Here is a 13,628-nt window from a genome sequence, read left to right as displayed (position 1 = left end):
GATGTGAAACAGCATGAAGGTATTTAAGAAGCCAGCTCAAAGAGTTCCTCCTAAACAAGCATTCAGGTCTTGAGCAGTCCAGTCAAACAATGCATGTTACAACAAAGATTAAACTTGTTCTTCATAATAATTTTAAAAACAATACTAGCTGCCTATTTGATTTTAAAAACAGCAAAAAATATCCAGCTCCCTTTCCATTTCTTAGGAGTCTTGAAGTTTAAATCTCTTCAGTGTGATAGATATGCTTGCTTTGATCTGCTTAGCTCTTGGAAGTCCAGGGGCTCCGCGCCCCATGCTGCCCGGGGTCCCTAGAGACAGCTCTGTCTGCCATTAGGGAATTTTTTTCCCCGAGAACCCCCTGTAACATTTTGTGAACCCCCAGGGGTTCACGAACCCCAGTTTGGGAACCACTGCTCTAGAGCATAATTGAATTATTTCATTTTCATCCTTTGTTATATTAAGGAGGCTAAACCCGGTTCTAAATCTATTGTATGTGTGTGTTCATTTCTTGATACCATAGGTTTTTAGGTTGAGTATAATCTAGGAGATTGCAAAAACCATTGACAGTATATTTTTGCCTTGTCTACATCTCTTTCCCAGATTAGATGGAAAAATTTAATCTGAAAAAACCGTTCCTGGCCCAAAAACCTAAGACTTGCGAAGTGTGATTTCTGATCTGACATAGGTTTAGTGAATTAGTTAAAATAATCTGTTACACTCTGAGCAAATGTAGTCGAGCATCGCTTATCTTAATTGTAACTGTTTTACTAATACACACACCGAGTCAGAGTATATTAAGGAATAATGGTATGGAGTTAAGGGTTGCCTAAATGCCTGAACTCGGTGTTCAAAACAGCTTCCTTTTTGTGCTTCACTTCCACTGAAAATGCTCACTTCTGAATGGCCTTTACTACTACTTAAACATTCGAATAGTGTAACTCCAGGATTGCCAGTCTGTTTTTGTTTGCTTTGATTCTAATATATTGCTTTGAGGGGAAGAAAGGGGATTAAAACTGGCCAATTAAGGTTCCTGGTGGACTAGGACTTTTTCACTCATTTTACGTCAGTGAGTGATTTATATCAAGATTTCCGTTACCAATGGTGCACCTTCGGCAGATACAGAAGGTCATAAGTGTAGAGCAACTCTTGTAGTTCTGCTACACATTGAAGCCCTAGGGGATACAGTACGTGTAGGACTATAAGCACTTTGTTTTGGACAGAGGATCTGCAAAGTACTCTGGAAAAAAAATGGGGGGGGGGGGAGGGTCTGTCAGAATCTGCGAGCAGTAGCTTGGCAAGACTGTGTTTAAAGTGCATCCCTCAGTGACCCGGCTCAATTTTTAAATGGTTTATATTTCGGGGTGGTGGGTTGCTGCATCTTGAGGTTCTCCCCCTCCCTCACAGACACTAAGCACTGCCAAACCCCCCATACTGCATTGAACAATAGGATAGACTGCAGCAGCTACTGCACTTGTACTCTGCCCTGCAACTGTGGCATTGGGGGAGGAAAGAAGATTGTTCCCCTCTACCTCCACCCTCAGTCTGTGGAGAGCTGCACAAAAATCATTAACTTTGGCTTTGCAAAGGAGACAAGGAATTAGGGAGTTAGGTACAAGCTCACCAGAAAGTTAGCTTTTACTGATTGCCAGCAGATGTCACTGTAGGCGAGAGAGAGAGAATGGAAAGTTTTACAGCTTTATTTTGCCCTGTTCATTCATTGATTCCAAAAGAGCTGATGTGATCCTGGGATGGGAACCTTGAGTAGTGAGGACATTTTACTTCTCTGTTTGGCACTGGTGCGACCACTGCTGGAATGTGCTGTCCAGTTCTGGTGCCCACAATTCAGGAAGGCTGTTGATAAATTGCAGAGGGTTCAGAGAAGAGCCACAAGAATGATGAAAGAATTAGAAAATATGCCTTAGAATGAGATGTATTGAGCTTGATTACAGTCTGTATGTAGCTACATGGGGAACAAATATATAATTAATGGCCTCTTCAATCTAAGAGAGGAATGGCTGGAAGTTGAAACTAGACAAATTGACACTGGAAATAAGGCATGAAGTTTTAACAGGGTAATTAACCATTGGATCAATTGACCTAGGGTTGTGATGGATTCTCCATCACTGACAGTTTTTCAGTTAAGATTGGGTGTTTCTCTAAAAGATGTGTTCTAGGAATTCTGCTGGGGAAGTGCTATGGCCTGTGTTATACATGAGGTCTCGCTGGATGATCACAGTGGTCCCTCCTGCTACATTGCATATGCTGCTGTTTCCAATTGTTATCCTATAAATCTACTGTCATTTAAATGAACACGTTAAAATTAACTGTAAATAACGCCTGCTTTAGGTCCAGTGCCGTAGCCTTTATTTGATACAATTCCCCCCACTAGTTACAGTGGGCAGGTTTGTCTTGGTAAGAACTGCAGAACTAGGCCCTCCCTCTGTTTCTGAACATGATCCTTTTTGCTATAAAACATGGTTTTGTGTAGAAGGCTAAGAGAAATAGTTAAAAAAAAAAAAATCTGCAGCAAGTGTCTGCTATTTTGATAATACAGTCAATGTTGAGGGCCATGTGAGAGCCTGAATTGTCATGTTCTCCCTCCCTTTCTCCCCCCCCCCCCTTTCATCCCATTTCTGGGATTTCTCTTCTGCAGTGGACTCCACTTCCCAGCATTTAGGCCCTGATTCTGCAGTGCTAAATTTGAGTGTTTTACTCCAGTGAATGAGGTGGTTGAGTTAAAGGGGACTCTGTGAGTGAGAAATTCCTCCTTGCTGGCTTTGTGTTAGCTCTGGAAGCTCCTCTGCTTCATGTCTCTGAGGTTAGGTGATTGGGTCAGAAGTGGGTATGACTGGTCCAAAGGAGCATACTCTCTTTTTTGTGGTGTATAGCCAGGCAGGAATTGATAGAACTGCTTCTCTCCAGCTGTCACCTGAGCCAGCACTTAGAGTGGACACATTTTACATAGCTGTGGGCAGGAGAGCTGGCAGCAAAACAGCTAGTAAGAGAACAATACTGCCGTGGTTAACTAATGGTGTTGAAAAGAGGGATGGTACATTAAAGAGTTAATCCTTTATTTTTCTGCAAGTGCCTTCTACATGTTCCCACAAACCCTTGCTAGACCAGGAAAAGGCTTTCTGAGATAAATAGGCACAGCTGTTGTCTTCTTCCTTACCACAGCCTGATTTTTTTTTTGTCATGGAAGCCACAGGGAAGAAAGAAGGGCCTGAATCTAACTGAAGCTAGGCATTCAAAATTCCCTCTTCTGTTCCTCAAGCATGTCAGCCCCTGCTAGCCAGAACACATCTCCCCAGAGAGAAGAGGGGTGGCAGATTCCCCATGCCTACTCTAAAATGGATCCTTGACTCCCTGAGGAGGAGGCTAGTAACTAACTCTGTTCCCCCAGTGAGGGCACAAGGAGGAGGATGGAAATGATTTTTTAAAAAGAATCAGTTGAATTTAGTGTGTATCCTCTAAGGCCGAGCATGAAGCCATTCCCCATCTACACTCTTGAAGGCCCCAAGGGCAGTGCTGATGCAAATGGAAGCTGCATCAGACAAAAGAGAAGTAGACCCATATGAGGTGAGCAAAAAAGGAGCAGGAAAACCGCATTTCTTCCTTTTCCTCTCCTGCTGGGTGTGGCTAGGGAGTTTTCAGAATATGTGAAACTGATTGGGCAAGATATACAGAATATTTTCCCATGGGATAAGAGGTTGTCAGTACTGTTGATATTCAGCCTGCTCAACCACACACGCTCCCTTAAAGGGCTGTCTGCTGCTGCTGCCCAGATATTACTGGGCTCATCTGTTTAAGCGGGATCATATTGGAAAATGTAGCCCCAGGAGGGGTCAGGTGAGCAAGAAGAGTCCTGTAGCTAGTAGGATTATATAAGGGAAGCCAGTCGCTCAGTTAAGAGATAAGGGAGTGACTCTACAGAGAAGGAAGGAGTTGTTCAGCATTAGTGTGCTAGGGAAATGAGCACTGGGAATGAGCTGTCCACTTAGAAAACAGCTGAGAAAGGGCCAATGAGGAGGCTTGGCCTGGATACAGGTGAAGATTGAGGAGGTATTTATAGACTGAGGAAGCTACATAAAGGTGGCATAGGAACTGGCCCTGGGAAACAAGGTCAGGGCGAAGTGGGAAGTTAAGGCTGGGCAATCTACCTACAACACAGGGTAGGCATAGGTCCCCCTATGTTACCTCCCCAGGAAATGGTATGGTTACCTTGTTGGTGTTTGGAGCCCAGGAGGTCTGGAAGCTGAGGCCCAGGGAAGGGCTAAAGTCTCCATTGAAGAGAACAGACCCATAGAGGCAGAGCTATGCTCTGAAAAGAGTAGGAGGTGAAAGACTGTTTATTTGAATTTCCATTATTTTACGTTCTGGAAAGGTGAATTTCCATCTCAGTGCTGTGACTCACTGGACACAGACAATGGCCTGTCAGCCTGGGAGAAAGGCCTAGACCGATGAAAAGCAGTAGGGAAACTGAAGCAGCAGAGTCCTGAGAGGTAAGAACTTGTTACACACACCATGGTTCTTAACATCTTTCAATGCCTCCCTCTTAGTTAACCAGCATTTTTCACATACTGGCACCACCACATATCCCCACATGCCAGATAAAACAGCTTTTACTGTAGTTAGAAAGTTCCTAATATCTAATTGAAATCTCCCTTGCTACAGATTAAGCCCATTACTTTTTGTCCTACCTTCAGTGCCCACCATCTTCTTTATAACAGCCATCAACATATTTGGTGACTGTTATCTGGTCCGTTCCCCCTCCTCCCCCCCCATATCTCCACCCTGTGCCTTATTTTCTCAGAACTAAACATGCCCAGTCTTTCTAACCTTTCTCCATAGATCAGGTTTTCTAAACGTATCATTTTTGTTGCACTCCTCTGGACTCTCCAATTTGTCCACACCTTTCCGAGTCTGGCATGCAGAATTGGACACACTCCTCCAGCTGAGGCCAGAACAGTACCAAGTAGAGGGGGACAATTATCTCCCATGTCTTATATACAACATTCCTGTTAATACACCCCAGAATGATAGCTTTTTTTTTTTTTTTTTTTTTTTTTTGCAACTGTATCACTTTGTTGACTCTCGTTCAATTTGTGATTCCCCAATTACCCCCCAGAGCCTTGTCAGCAGTGCTGCCACCTAGCCAGTATTTCCCCATTTTGTTGTTGTGCATTTGATTTTTCCTTTCTATGTGAAGTACTCTACCCTTATCTTTATTGAATTTCATCTTCTTGAATTCAGACCAATTCTCCAATTTGTCAAGATCCTTTTGATTTCTAATCCCATCCTCCAAAGTGCTTGCAACCCCACCCATCTGTGTCATCTGAAAATTTAATAAGCACACTCTCCACTCCTTTATCCAAGTCATTAATGAAAATATTGAATAGTACTGGACCCAAGACTGACCCCTGTGGGGCCCTATTAGCTATGCCATCTCAGTTTGATAATGAACCATTGATAACTAGTCTTTTGAGTATAGTCTTTGAATCAGTTGTGCACCCGCATTATAGTAATTTCATCTAGATGGCATTTTCCAAGTTTGCTTATGAGAATATCACGTGAGACTATCTCAAAAGCCATACTAAAATCAAGATAATCATGTCTACTACTTTCCCACTATCCACTAGGCTAGTAACTCTCTGTCAAAGAAGGAAATTTAGTTTGGTTTGTTCTTGACAAATCCATGCTGGCTATTTCTTATAATCCTATTATCCTCTAAGTGCCAACAAATTGTTTAATAATTAGTTCTATTATCTTTCCAGATATTGAAGTTAGGCAGACTGGAATTTCTCTTTGTTCCCCTTTTTAAAGATAAGTACTATGTTTGCCCTTCTCCAGTCCTTTGGGACCTCATCCATCCTCTGAGTTCTCAAAGGCAATTGCTAATGGTTCTGAGATTGCTTCAGCTAGTTCCTTAAATACCCTAAGGCAAATTTCATCAGGCCCTGCTGACTTGAATACATCTAACATATCTTTCACATGTACTCCCTCCCCCCCTCCCCCGTTGCTAATATTGTGTTGCGTATCTGGTCATTGTTAACCTTTTTAGTGAAGACTGAAGCAAAACAAGCATTTAAACACTTCAGCCTTCTTGATGTAAATCTCAGCCCTAAGTAGTATCCTCAATATATAATTACTTCCTTATTCTGAGCATCACATAATCTGATTCCAGAGGTCAGTCAAGCTCAATCTCCATGATATCCTATTTTCTCAGGTGAGATCTTAACTTGATTCTTCCTGTCTTCACCATGGCACTATTTGAACCTCTAATCTAGATTTGTATTTCCAGCCAGTTGAAGCTGGCTTGTGTAGTACTCACAGTACCAACATTTATATCTAAAGTCAACATACCTTTTCACAAATCTCAAGAAATAGTACTGTTCTCATTTTGTTCTCACCTGGAACATGCACATGAAATATTTTGTGTGCTGTAGAAGTTCAAAAGCTCCCAAAATAACCTAAGCTACTCTCTGCAATTTAGAGCACTTCAGCATTGTTCCTTAGCATAAATGTGTAAGAAAATATAATAATCCTCCATTGCAACATGGATGCGATGCTGCCCATTGGAGGCCCATAGCATTTCAGGCAAAACTATTCTAAAAAGCAACAAAAACCCACCATCCAAGAGTGATTCTCACATTCTGGGCACGGAGAGTGTTAGCACCTCTTTTTGCAGTTCTGATGCTAAGTGTGGCCTGGGATCTGCAGGCACCCACAGATGCCTTCTTTTGAGAGGCGAGTGTTCCAGTAAACCGCCTCCAAAGGAGGACCACCTAAGGCCCTTTCACCCTCTAAATCATTGTCCTCCACTACTCCATATTGAGGCTTAGTAGAAGTATTGTGCATAAAAATGGTAACTTATTGTCTGCTCACTTATGTGCTTTGAATAATGTGGGTGGGACACTTGACATCTAACTCAGAGGATAATGACTCTACTGAGCCTCCCTGTTGGCTTAGGGAGTGGTTCAGACTTTGTATTTATCGTGACTTAAGTTCAATTATTGTGGAGTTTCAAGTGAGATGTTATTGCAAAGTATTAGCAAAACATTGCTAGTTAAAGAATGTTTTCACAGCTTTGGAAGAATTCTTCTGGTGGTTTGTCAGATGGGTGGGGTCACAGCTACAGCAGCTCTTCAAAGCCATTGAGCTGGCCCTGATAGGAAGGGAAGAAGAATGGTGGGCTATTTTTTATACATTGACTTTTTAACAGGAGGGAAAATGGTTTTATCTTTGGGGTGAACAAAATAAGTAAGTTGTCCCATATGCTTTCATGTTCATAACTCCTGGGGGCTTTGAGGGTACAGAGCTGCTCTTGAAAGCTTTTCTGAGGCCTGTGCAGTGCTTTAGGTGCTCATTGACTCAAATTAGGTATTTGCATCTGGCAGGATCACAATTGCTTTCCAGCTAAGGGTGTAAGAGTCTAAGGGCTTGTCTTCACTACCCGCCTGGATCGGCGGGTAGAAATCGAGCTCTCGGGGATCGAATTATGGCGTCTCGTCGGGACATGACAATCGATCCCTGAATCGACGCGTGTACTCCACCAGCCCAGGTAGGAGTAAGTGCCGTCGACGGGGGAGCTGCGGCAGTCGATTTGCCGCCGTCCTCACAGCAGGGTAAGCTATTCGCGTAGCTGAATTTGCGTATCTTAAATCTATCCCCCCTAGTGTAGACCTAGCCTGAGTTATACTCTATTGGAGATGCATCTGACGAAGTGGGTATTCACCCACGAAAGCTCATGCTCCAATATGTCGGTTAGTCTATAAGGTGCCACAGGACTCTTTGCTGCTCTATTGGAGATGTTATTTTACTTGCTTGACCCAAACGGGGATACTCTGACATCAGAGGATGTAACAGATGAAGAAATGAAAAGGAATCAGAATCATAAGCAAATTGTTTGAACTTTACTCGAAGTAAAATTAGAGTATGAAAGCTATTTGACAATCTTAGAGCACAAATCCAAAAAGGAGGAAAGCATAGATCATTTCTTTAACAATGCAAAAACATACATCTCTATGTTAAATACATAAACAGCACTCAATTTTAATGCAATATATACTTTATGCTGACTTTAACAGTCATTTAATAATCAAAGGCTGTACAAACTTATTTTTACCTTGATGGTTTACTTGAAAGTAAACCCACAGATCTGAAGCAAAACAAGTAGTATGTGTTTATTAAAAAACCAAACTGACAGCTACAGCATATGTACAGATTATAGAATCCAATGTCTTTTGTTTTAAAAGAAATCACCTGGATTTCTACAAATGTGACACACAATGATGCATGAGGTAACTTGTTCAAATTCTAGGATCCCTGTACCATGCTTCCAAATGGTGCTCTGACTTGACACCTGAAGTCTTTGGAAAATTGACTTGTTTAAGTAGTAATGGGTGGCCATTCACTAAAAATACCACTTTGTACTTGGCATGAAGATTATCTGGCCCTGAAAGACTTCTAGTGACACCCTGGTATGTGAAATACACATCTCCCTAGTTTTGTCAGCTTTAGCCTTCTTTCTATCATGCAGCAGAATTGTAAAAAATTCAGCTTTCCCTAGAGATATGTTAAGTGAATTGAACTAGGTCATATTCATATTGTAGCATCCCCTAACGTATGGCCTGTTGCCAAAACCCCTACTTTGTAAAGATGCTCTGACAGAAACTGTATAAAAGCTGCCTTCCCTCCCCCCTGCTTTTGTGAGCAGGAGTGTTCAGCATTAGCAACACTCTTCAGTGAGAAGTTCATTATAACACCCTTCGGGGTCACCCATTTTTAAAATATTTACTGTGATGAACTTGCCACTAAGCTAAAAACAAGCCAATTTTTGAGAATCCAAAGGCACAATTAGAAGACAAGAATGTTAGTTTATTTATAGCCATGGCTGTAGTGCTGCTCTCTGTAATATCACTTGTGAATCTCTCCTCACAACACCCCTGTGAGACAGGGGAATCTATCTCCATTACTATTTTAGACCGCAGCAACCCTTGACATCACAAAATTTGGCCAAACCTGCCTTAAGCTCTTCACTGAAACTGATATCGTTCTGAGACATTTTCCACATGGTGCTTTTGTGGAACCTATCCTGACAGACCATGTCAATACTGGTTCCCTGTTGTGAAATTTGAGTGCCACTCTCCCTCCACATCCCTCTTTAGGTCTTAGCCCTCCCCTCTCCCCTTCTTTTAAATTTCAATGTGGGGGCTAGGTTGTGGCTGGCCTTGCACTCGTGCTTAAGAAATGGTGATAGGACACTGGGTGGAATGTGCTTCCTTCCTTCTTGTCCAGAGACAAACGGGCAGCTGCAACTTCTGCCCTTGTGTTCCCTGCCCGTAAAGCTTGGCATTGTCTAGTGCCCACAGTGCTGTTAGACACCCTGAAAGGGAATGATAAGGGAGAGGGTCCTTCTGCACTGGCCAGTGGAGTACAGGCACAGGTATTCGGTACACTTTCAAAGGGTAGCATGGCTCCTTCACTTGGCATTCACACCCTAGGAGCTCCCAGAAACGTCCTGCCTGAGACTGAGATAGCAAGAGTGCCTTAAGAGCTGGGGGAGCTGCTAGGCTGCACTGCTCATCACTCGCAAATAAATTCCCGCTGTAAAAAAAAAAAAAAAGATTTTTAGTGTTTAATTTTAGCCCGAGGTTGGAATTCTAGATACTGGGGCTGTGGGTGCTCCTCGGAGTTCTGTGCCAGAAACAACAAGAGCAGTATGAGGGGATGGACAGGCACAATCCCAAGTGCTAGGCTGAGACACTTGTTAAAAGAGGCAAGGTTTTCCTTACATCCTCCCCTGAGGAGCTGGCTTGAGGGAGGACCTCTAATCAGACTGCACAGAGTGAGGGGAGGGTAAGGCCTGAAGCAGGCAGGGGAGGAGAAAGTTATAACTCTTAAGCATTGTTATAAAATGACTACCAGCTTCCTGCCCCAAGTACTGCTGGGGGGGAGTTCCCAACCTGTTCAGCGGACAGATTCTGGGGAGTCGTCCAGCCCAAACCACACCGCCATGTCTTCGGAGCAGCACCTACAGGCCCCAGTCGTCAAGCAGGAAATATCTTAGGTTGCAAATCCCTAAATTTGATCTAAAATTGAACACCAACAAGGAAACTGACAGATCAAAACTTTACTAAAGTGGCAGTGGGAATACAAAACACCACCCACCTTTTATGATTTCTTTACTCTTCCCAGTTTAAAAATAGAGGCTGGGGTCCTAGTAGTCTTGTGCGTTTGCTATACAGTAATATACAATATATTGCAGCAAGCTTAAGTCAAGTCTGAGTTTAAGCAAAGTGCACTTTTGACTATATTACTTAAAAACAGTGACTAATTATATATAAAAAAGCTTGTTGATACAGCCTAATATGTAATCAGATGCCACCTATAAAAAGGCATATGTACTATCACCTTTTTAATCTACCTGCAAATGAGGTGAACAAATCAGTAACCGGTAAGAAAATATGAAAGTTATCAATGGGAGCCTCTCCATCATTTCACTATGGCTCAGGAAAACCCCCCTCTTTTTAGCCTTACTCAGAGGCTCCACCATAATTACATTAGCACTGCCCTTGAAGAAAAAGCATTGAGTTCAATGATAGTGATATAGTATCAAGCTCTCTCTCTATCATACTCACACATACAAACCTCTAATCCCCACCCCACAGGATCATTCTAGTTTGAAGTTATATTATTTCCAAAAGAATTGCCAACCTTTTCTTTCTTGGGCTTGCTGACTTGTGGCTAAAGTGGTTATTATTCCAACTATAAAATAAGGCACCACCTAATATTTTTAGTTGTCTTTGGTACCTGATTTATTCCGCCCCCACTGTAAGTAGTGGAGTCTGTAGTGTGTGTGTGTGGGGGGGGGGGGGGGGGTGAAGGGGGAGGGTGGAACTGAAAAGGGAAAAGAAAATGACAAGAGTGCTTGTGGAAACAAAGTTTTCCCCAGATTTTCTCTGTGCGCTGTTATGCCGTGTGTCACAAAGGAACATTTTCAGAAATGTGCTTTTAAAAGTACATCTAGTGATGCAAAGTTTAACTTGCTGGGTAAACCAAGTGTAGTGCTGCTTTGCATCATTAGAACAGCAAAACACAGTCAGACCAAAGTAATGAATCTGGACCAACACTTCTAAAATTAATATTCACTTTTCAAAAACTCTCTCCCCCTGCACTTATTTCTTTGTCCTCCTTCCCAACTCAGCACATTAAAGTAAGTTCTTTTCTGGATTGACTTATTTATATTTTAAGCTTTTTAATCGCTGCATTACTAAGCATTAGTCACCAGACGGACTATATTTTCTTTCTTGGCTTAAGCTCTCATTGGGGGACATCTTTCCTTAACAGGAGCCTTCAAAATAGAGAAGGGAAGAAACTGATGATAAACAAGAAACAGCAGCGAAGTTGGTGAGATGCTACTAATAAATATAAGACTGAGTTAAGCCAATAACTTACTCTAACAAGGTCTTGTATTGCTAGAGAAGAGTATTTTCCCTGAAGGGTTTCAAAGACTGTAAAAGCAGATAGAAAGCAATAGTATGTGTCTTATGTTTTGCCCATGAATTTCTTGGTGATTATGAAATGTTGAGCTTGACCACAGTGGAGACTGAATATCATTCTTTAACTACAGAAGAGATACAACAGCCAGCAAAACTTCAGTTCACCCTGTACTACTCTGCCAATGTATCTCCACTCTGATCTTCACACACCTCTGTAGAATGAGAGCATTCTTTGGTCATGGCCCATTCAGACTCTGGCCTTTTTATGGAGAGGGTGCTAATTACTGCCAACTGGGGTGGTGGTTTTAGTGACATGGGCACCTAGTTACTGAGAAAACTGGACTCAGCTCTCCAAACTCATTTTTACACAACTCACGCACAAGCTATCAGAAAGCTACATTCAATCGCTGAGCCAGCCATTCCCTCCCTCTTCTATACAGTTCAGTTGTAGTTTAGACAGAAAGAACAGTAGTGATGTCACCTAGCGTATTTGTGTTTGCCCTGTGAGATGAAAGTAACTGTGTCCCAGTTGTGATGACTGTATCTTCATGTCATGACACTGCATCAGTATGTGACTGAATCATGTCATAGCTCCCAAAAGACATGTGTGAGCCTCTATTCCATATGGACAGGAGACGAGTAAGACCCTAAAATATTGGGATTGTCCCACATTTACAGTGATGGGTAATGGAAACTCTTGTCAATGGGGATTTGCAGAGGTGTGACATTCATTTATTTGTTTTTGTGGTGGTAACAGCAGGATTTTAAAAACAAAATAAAATTTGTGAAAAATGGTAGACAAATCCCACTAGCGCCGTGTGAGATGTGATGTTAGGCTAATCGTGGGATGCGGGAAATGCCCATGATCCGTTTCAGTAGAATAATCACTATTAAAATCATTACAGTTTTTTACCTTTTCCTTAATGAACGTTAACATGGCATTCCCTAAACCATGTAAAGCTAACTCTTTGCAAATGGGTAATTATGTAACTCTTAACTGGCAAACTGTAAAGGCTTTAATGGCAACTGCTATACTAGCATGATTCTGCCTGAGTAGCACTTCTCAGTGCTTCAGCCCTGTTCTCGCCAAACGCTATGGCTCAATCCCCTCTTTAAAGAGTATTTTCTCCCTGCTCTTAAAACAAAAATTCCAGTAAAAATCCCCAGTTCTCAGCAGCGGCCAGTAGTTCTGCAGTCACTCTGAATACTGAAGTAGTAGTTGTCTTGGCCAAGGTTTTCTTTCCCTCAAGCTTCCCTCCTCGAGCACCTCTCTACTGTGCAGAGCAAGAATGGCAACCCTCAGAGAACAGCTTGGGCCCCCTTCTAACCTTTGATTGGCTGTCCACCTCATGTAGTTCTCACTCCCCCTCAGCCTCTGACTGGATGCCCATAAAACAGTTTTTCGTTCCCCTTCAGTTTAGCAACCTGGTGGGCTCTGTCTACAGGACTGGTTTCTCTGTCAGAAAGTCATTCAATATACTCATTTAGAACACTTCTTAAAAACTGCCTGAAAGTCCATCTAATATTAATACCACGGTGTTCATGTAGTTTGTATCCATGCATCAATAATCTCTACTAACCAGACCTTGGTAAGAAATATATATAAAGGGGTTTGTGAGGTTCTGTACATTGCTGATGAAACTGTTAATTAAACCCTGATAATCCACAGCTGTGTTTAATCTGTCACATTACAAAGATAAAACCCTTAACTGGACACAGACCTGACACTTTCATTTTATAATTCCCAAATCTCTGCAAAATGCCTTTAAATGAATAGAGAATTTTGTAGCCTATTGATGGCAGAGAGAATAGGTGGCTGATTCTTGTCGAACAAATCAATGCCAAGGCCAGCCAATGATACAATAGTACATTCTGGCCTAAACAGTGCTAGCCAGCTTAAATTGCTTCCCATCACCGATGACAGGCCATTTCTAAATACTGGATCACAAATCTCTAACACAGCAGAAATCAAAGCAATCTCACCACACTGTTTAAACAACAGAAGCCACCCTTCAAAACGTTGGATTTTAACAAATAACCTTAAAACCAATCATTTCTTTTCATGCACTCCTGGCATTCATCAAGCGGCTGCCTATTTTAGACCCCTTTTGTGTCTGTAAGATGCTG

Source organism: Emys orbicularis, chromosome 2, assembly GCF_028017835.1.
Source record: "Emys orbicularis isolate rEmyOrb1 chromosome 2, rEmyOrb1.hap1, whole genome shotgun sequence".
In the NCBI taxonomy this organism is placed as follows: domain Eukaryota; kingdom Metazoa; phylum Chordata; order Testudines; family Emydidae; genus Emys; species Emys orbicularis.
Note: the sequence above shows the minus strand (reverse complement) of the source record.